Below are 8,540 nucleotides of genomic sequence, written 5' to 3' on the forward strand. Positions count from 1 at the left end.
TCTTCTTCTTCCGAAGTTACTTGATCCTCCTATCAAGAACCCTCACTAGTGTCGCCTCCAAAGTCATGTTATGCTAAAGATCCTCAGGAATCTTAGCTAACAACTGATCATCCTCACGGAGACACTTCCGCAACATAGACACATGGAAAACCTTATGGAAAGCACACATAACCTCAGGTAACTCCAGTCTATATGCCACTGGTTCAAACCGCTCAATCACTCTGAACGGACCCATATACCTCAGACTCAACTTAGTCTCAGTCAATGACCTGTTCGGACCTCGCAACATGGCCATCTTGAGGTACACTCTGTCTCCTACCTGAAACTCAAGATCTCTCCTCCTCCTATCGGCATAACTCCTCTGCCGATCCTGAGCTTCCTTCATGTTCAGCTTGAGAACCCGAATCTTCTCTGAGGTCCCCTGAACAAAATCTGCCCCGAACATGCTCCTCTCCCCCACCTGAGTCCAGCATAAAGGTGTACGGCATGGCCTCCCATACAAAGCCTCATAAGGAGCCATCTTAATACTCGCTTGATAGCTGTTGTTGTAAGCAAACTCTACCAGGTTCAGGTGATCTGCCCAATGGCCACCCGAATCCAACACACACATCCTCAGCATATCCTCCAGCGTCTGGATCGTCCGCTATGACTGTCCATCTGTCTGGGGATGATAAGTTGTACTCATATGCACCTAAGTGCCCATCTCTGTCTGAAATGCCTTCTAGAACACCAAAGTGAACTTAGAATCTCTGTCAGACACGATACATGCTGGCACCCCATGCAATCTGACTATCTCCCTCACATACTTCATAGCCAAGACCGCTGCTCCATCAGTCTTCTTAATTGCCAGAAAATGTGCTGATTTAGTCAACCGGTCCACAATGACCCAAATAGCATCAAAAGTTCGAGACACTGGTAATCCCACCACAAAATCCATCGTGATCATATCCCACTTCCACTTAGGAATGGGTAGACTCTTCAGTAACCCGCCTGGAACCTGATGCTCAACCTTTACTAGCTGACACACATCGCACCTCGCGACCCTACTAGCTACATCCTTCTTCATCCCGACCCAGTGATAGTACCTCTTGAGATCACAGTACATCTTAGTCGCTCCTGGATGAATAGAAAACTTGCTCGCATAAGCCTCTCTCAGGACCTCCTGTCTCAACTCCTCATCCTTGGGCACACAAATCCGACCGTGCACCAGGATAGTACCATTATCTGAGACCTGATACTCTGAATCAACATCCTTTGAGGCATTCACCAGCCCCAAATCCTTCTCCTGTGCCAACCGCACCCTTCTCAAAAGATCTGCTCTATCAACAGCGTCCAAACCCAACGGTTCCTGAGACAGTGCACATAACCTCAAAGCACTGATCTCTCCTACTAGAGACTCCATCTCCTGCTCCTGAGCCGAAGCTACTCTCTTCCGACTTAGAGCATCTGCAACCGTGTTAGCCTTACCAGGGTGATATGCTATCTCTAAATCATAATCTGCCACCAACTCCATCCACCGCCTCTGCCTCAAGTTCAGCTTGGGCTGAGTGAATATATACTTTAGGCTCTTATGATCTGTATACACCTGTAACTTTGCACCGTAAAGATAAGATCTCTAAATCTTCAGGGCAAAAACTACAACAGCCATCTCCAAATCATGAGTAGGATAGTTGCCCTCATGCTTCCGCAACTGCCGTGAAGCATAGGCAATCACCTTCCCATGCTGCATCAACACAGAACCCAAACCAACTCTGGATGCATCAGTATAAACCACATAGGGTTCCCCCTGCTTAGGCAAAGCCAACACTGGCGTAGTAGTCAACATCTCCTGTAGTAACCTGCCAACCCAAGAAAACTTCTGATCTCTATGGCATTCTGCGGTCTAGGCCATTTCCTGATAGCCTGAATCTTCTCCGGATCTACAGAAACCCCATCTGTAGATACAATATGACCCATAAAACCCATCTCACGCTGCCAAAAACTGCACTTGCTCAACTTAGCAAACAACTTCTGCTCCCGCAGCTTCTCCAGAACTGCCCTCAAATGCACTGCATGTTCCTTAGGACTCTTGGAATAAACCAGGATATCGTCGATGAAAATGATGACAGACACGTCCAGAAACTCCTGAAACATGATGTTCATCAATCTCATAAATGGTGCTGGTGCGTTAGTCAACCCAAACGGCATCACCACAAACTCATAATGCCCATACCTCGTCCTGAATGCAATCTTTCTAACATCTGCCTCATCTATCGGTATCTGATGATAACCTGACGCCAGATCTATCTTGGAGAACAAAGTAGCACCTCTCAACTGATCCATCAATTTATCGATCCTAGGAAGAGGGTACTTGTTCTTCACAGTGACCCGGTTCAAACCTCTATAGTCAATACACAGCCGGAAACTCCCATCCTTCTTCTTGACAAATAACACCGGTGCTCCCCACGGTGATACACTAGGACAGATGAATCCGTTACTCAACAAATCCTCTAGCTGCTTCTTCAGCTCTGCCATCTCTGCTGGAGCCATTCTGTAAGGAGCCTTGGATAACAGCGTCGTCCCCGACTCCAGTTCAATCGTGAAAGGAACACACGAAGATGGTGGTGATCCCTACAATGACTGAAACACGTCCTCAAATTCCTCAAATAAGCCTCACAGCCATTCTCGATCATCTTCCCAGCCTGAATGGCCGAGATCACGAGACTCCCTGAAGTCGGTCTGTTACCCTGAAAGACCAACTTCCCTCCTGGACGCTCAAACTCCACTCTACCCCAATGGCAATCCAAATGCACCATATGCCGATGCAACCAATCCATACCGAGAATAACATCATACAACTCCACTAGATTGATAAGCAAATCCGTTGGCCATGACTCTCCTGCGATCTGATTATCAATTCCTCTGGCTCGTCCAATAACCCTCAGGAACTTGCCTCCCGCAACTCTGACCACTCTTGTACGCTCCCCGGGAACCCCTCTGATTCCCGCGCTCTCTGCACACTCCGGAGTAATGAAGCAATGAGAAGCTCCAGAATCAAACATAACGTGCGACTTAAACCCGCCCAGCAACAAGGTCCCTACACAAACCTCATGTGTTAAGAACCTAACACGTTATCACAGGACAAACATAAAATCTGAACCTACTGAAATTCACAAAGTTTAAGTACCAGAAATTATACCTGTGATCGCCCCGGCACTGGTTCCACCAATCTCCGCAGTCGTGTAAACTCGTGGCGCCTGCTCAATCCGTGCAACCTCCTGCCCTCCCGGCTGCACCTGCTGAAACGCTGCAACCGGCTGCAACTTGGGACACAAGGGCCTGACGTGCCCTGGCTCCCTGCAATGATACCATACACGAGCTGCTACCGTCGGAGCACTCCTCTTGGGACAGCTAGCAATCATGTGATCCTTGCTCCCACAAACGAAGCAACTCGCACCACTCGGCCTCTACATAACATCCCACCTCCTCTTGGTTCCCTACGCATGCTTGCCGCCCTTGCTAGAACCTCCATGATGATGAGCCTTACTAGGCGGAACTGCTGGACTAACCGCCACTGACTGTGCCCGGATATCCTCCTCAATCTCTGCCGTAGTCTCAACCAGCTCTGCACGCGTAGCGTAACTCCATCCTCTAGAATGGACCCTCAAGTCATCACGAAGAGCCCCCATAAACCTCCTGATCTGGGCCTCCTCAAACTCCATAGCCCGACCCCCATAACATAGAAGCCGACTAAACTCCAAATTGAGCTCTCGCACTTACCGCGTCTCCTGAGATAATTGAAGGAACTGCACCTCCATCCGGTCCAATGCCTCCCTCGGAAAATACTTGCAGTTGAACTCCCCTACGAAGTCAGCTCAAGTCATCTCCCGCTGCACTCTCCACCACACTTGAGCATCACCAATCAAATGGTGGACTCCAATGTCCACCCAAAAATCCTCAGGACATCTCAGAGTATTGAAGTTACGTTCCACACTCATCCTCCACGCATCTGCAGCAGTAGGGTCTGTACCACTGAAACACATATTTTTGTATGGTGGTTGAATGATGTATGGAATGATGACTTATGAATGAATGGATGGCAGGGTGTTTCAATTCCCCTTATGCAGTTGTAGTATAAGAGGTGTCAATCCAATCTGAGTGTTTGTGAACAATCAAGATGTGCATATGAGTCTAAGTCAAGCCAGATGTAAAGGTTGTTTGTCACTAACAATCCTATGATGAAATGGAAAGTGCAGAAAGTAAAACTACAAGAATTAGGAGCTAAATGCAAATGGAACAGAATGATTATGACAAACAGAAATAGAAACTATGGAAATGCAAGTATTGAACTAATGCAAGGTAAGTAATGAACATGATACTAAATGAATGCAACAGAAATGCAACTAGAATGAAACAGGACAAACATAAATCATAAACACAAGTTCTGGGTTGGAACTCAAGCAAGCACTCGATCGAGTGTAGATCGAGTGCAGGGTCGAGCTGGACAAATACGCAAAACATAGCAACACAAGAAAGACAGAGCAATACCAAAACGAATCAAACAACGACCAAACAACAGGATTTAAGCTAAGAAATCAATAAACAAGAAAGGTCTTGAGGAGGGATTCATGGGCTGGACTATGATTGAGGTCATCTAACTTGGTCAACAAATCTCAAACAACTTGAGCTAATCTCTAGACATATATTTCTAAGACATGTTTAATCCACTCTCATGGCAAGAAACAATCAAACTCATGCATCTCTAGACTTGTTCTCACAAAGTAAAGAATCTACACAAGCAGGCATTAAGCAATATGTCAAAAATCAAACAAGACTTCTAATCTCTTAGCAAGCCTAATAATAGTCTCTAGATCTAGCCTTATCTATGCTCCTTAGACATTGGTGTGATGCTAAGAGGCTTGAAATCAGATCCTACCCTCTCAGATATAGGATCAGCATTACGAACATCTAGCCTAGAAGAGATCTACAACAATCAAGCTTGACCAAATCAAACAAACCTCAAACACAACCCAACCTAACCCATCCTCAAGATCCTAAGCAACTACTCACAAGCATACATGATGAACAATAAAGTCATAAACCCAGAAAATACTGAAACTTGCATCATTAGAAAGATAAATCAAAGATCTACAATATTGAAGAAAGAACCAAACTCAAATTCTCAATATTAAGAAAGTTATGAAACCAACAATATTGAAGAATTTAGTCTTTTTCTCCTTTAAAAGAAGTACAAGATCTAAGAAAATAAAAATACAAAAGGAATAATCCCAAAAAGGTAAAGACTAGGTTTTTGACTCTCTAAAAAGCTAGACTCTTTTGGTGGCTGTAGGTACAAGCCCTTATATAGAAAAAGTAGTGGAAGCCCTAAAAACGCTAAAAGACAAAATAGCCAGGCGGCTCGACCAACTCGACCTGGTGCTCGGTCGAGTGACCAGTCGAGTTGGCTCCTCTTGTGCTCCTCCCACTCGGTCGAGTCCCTCTCAGCACACGGTCGAGTGTCTGGTCGAGTGGGCAGTCGAGTTGGACTCCGGACCTTGGTTCTTCAGCCTTAGCTCCTTTGTTTTCTCCTCATGATTGCTTCACTTCTCCTCAGCATTGCTTCCATGCTCCTTAAGCTCCAAAATCACCTGTTTATGCATGAAAAGATGCAAATGCAATGCAACTAAACTCTAATGCAAGAACAGTCCTATAGCTATGTAATAATGGTCAAAATGGATAGCAAAAGATGCAAAAGATGTGAATATATTAAGGGAAAATAGGGTAAAATATATGAACATCAACCACCCGAAAACTTCGCAGTCTCGATGCCCTTCATCTCCTTGAGCATGGACAAATAACGACCATGTGCTCCCACATCCGCAGCCACTGGCTGCCACTCCTCTGCCACCACTGGTGGCACTACCTGAGCCTGAGTCGGTACCACTGCTGGCAACCGCTCCAACAACTATGCTAACAAGCCCGCAAGATCCACTCCAGGAACTCCACCCGCTGGAACTCTCACACCTGGAACCCTAACATCACCGGCCACTGGAGCATCAACACCGCCCCCTCCGGCCACACTCATGGAATCCCCCTGGACATCCTGCGACTCGCCAACACCCTCAGCTGTCACACTCTGGTCCGCAGTCTCACTAACCTCTGGGACTCTGCCCCTACCAGGACCACGTCCGCGTCCACGACCACGTCCACCTCCTCGACCAAGACCAGCAACAGCACTCCCTTTAACCATCTGCACTACCATGAACAGAAGGCTAAACACACAATTAACATAACACAAAAACATAAACTCACCGTGGAATCACACTGTAGGCTCGAAGAGGATGTTCTAGGACTCCATGCCACACACAATTGACTAACTCACATAATCAATCAAGACATGCAATCCCAAACATCTACAGCACAAAGCCTAGTGACCCCAAACCTAGAACCGTAAGGGCTTTGATACCAAACTGAAACGACCCGACCCGTTTTTTTAAAAAAATAATAATAATAATAATAATAATAATAATAATAATAATAATAATAATAATAATAATAATAATAATAATAATAATAATAATAATAAATAAACTACAACTAGTGGTCCAATAAATAACCAATATTATATCATAAACAATATCCAAATACCAAACATCAGGAAATATAAAACCGGCAACCTAGCAATGTTTCTAATGACTCAACTCTAGCAACCTAGCAATGCCAGACAACAACCAATCGAGTCCCTAGAACATCCTCCTCTTCATTGCCTTAATTCCACGATCACACTTTGTCTTTATCTGCACCACAAACACAAATTGCAATGCATGAGTATTTTATAAACACTCAGTAAGGCAATCCTCCAATCTACAGGGCTATACACACAAGCAATAGAGACATCTCTAACCATCAACCAACAATCAACAATCAACAATAACAAACCAGGGCCAAGCATCGACCGACACCAACATGCATCGACCGACACCATTACGAGGTTGCGTCGACCGACCCCTGGTATGCATCGACCGATGCAAGGTTCACTTGCATCGACTAATGCTTCCATTGCATCGACCGACGCATGCTCGACATAGCACAAAAACCTTAGGTTTATCGCGTCGTCCTCGCAGTTGTATCGACCGACGCACAAAGTGCATCGACCGACGCACATGCCGAGCATCGTTTCTCCCCGAACCTTCTCGCCGGATCCTCGTTCCTACAACCACAAAACTCGATCCCAAGCCACAAGAAAGCTTCCCAACGTTCCAAATAACATTCTAACAAGCCTAACAACACATAACAAGCAGATCAGAGAAATCTCCAGCTTAGATAAGCCATGGTCATGCACTTACCTTTGCCAAGACGATTCTGAACCTTAAACAAACAATAAAACACTTCCAGCAAGCTCCTACAACGATCCTAGCTACAGATCTCTGCAGAAACCTCCTCAAATCACCCAAAATCCTCCAGAACGCTCAAGAAATCTTAGGAAACTTTTCTCTCTTTTATTTTCTCTCAAAAACGGCCAAACTCGCCGAATGAGACAAAAACTCGTGTTAAGGGTTTTCCCTAACCCAAAACGCAGCGTTTAACTTACTCTCGTCCGCACTAAACCGGCTATGCATCAACCGATGCAATCCCTAAACTGGGATTTCGGTTTGCGGATGTTACAATTTTTTTTAGAAAGTTATTCTTGTTATTTACAATTTCTTAAATTATACTACTGAAAACAAGTTATTTAACTCTTAGTATTTTTCTGGGTGATAAAAAAAAAGTTACTTTTTATTTTCTCTGGATCAAAAAAAGGAAATAGAATTTTTTTGTTTTTTTTTACGAAATGAAATAGAAACCAAGACAAAATAAATAACTACACATTCTAGGCAAAATAATAAATGTGTGAAACTGACGTCGGTTTCAAGGGATTACCTTGACCCTGTAATAATTGAGTGAAACTGACGTCGGTTTCAAAAATTAATGTATTCTCGGGAAATATTTGACTTTAAAAGATCTCAGCTGTTGGTATCTGATATGTATATATTTTACACTCTTTCATCATGCATTTGTTATTCGTTTTGGTCTCTTAACTCATTGTTTTGCATTGTTTTTAGTCTCTTTTGCATAATATGCATATCTAGGTAGTCTTTGCATTGGTCTTGCATATTGGAGTTATTTCAGGTGTTTAGGAGATGTCCAGACTGTTGGAACTGAATGGAGGTTGAGACATGCGGCTTGACCAAGCATGCCCGGAATGGACGTCATGTTACTCGACCGACATGCGACTTGGACGCGCTCCTAGGAAGAAGCACCAGCATCCCACTCGATCCATCATGCCCGGAATGGATGTCATCAACGCTCGAGCCATTCTCCAACATCCACGCTCGAGCCACACTCCAACATTAACGCTCAAGCCACGCTCCAACATCCACGTTCGAGCCACCACTCGAGCCACCATTCGAGCCACCAGTCGAGGGATTCAGCTTTTTACGTCTTTATCAAAGTTGTAGGGAATTGATTTATCTTTCCAATGACATTTATTTCAAGCCAATCGGAGATGTACTTAAAGAGTT

This window comes from Camelina sativa, chromosome 14 (assembly GCF_030686135.1).
Source record: "Camelina sativa cultivar CO46 ecotype springtype chromosome 14, ASM3068613v1".
NCBI lineage: Eukaryota > Viridiplantae > Streptophyta > Magnoliopsida > Brassicales > Brassicaceae > Camelina > Camelina sativa.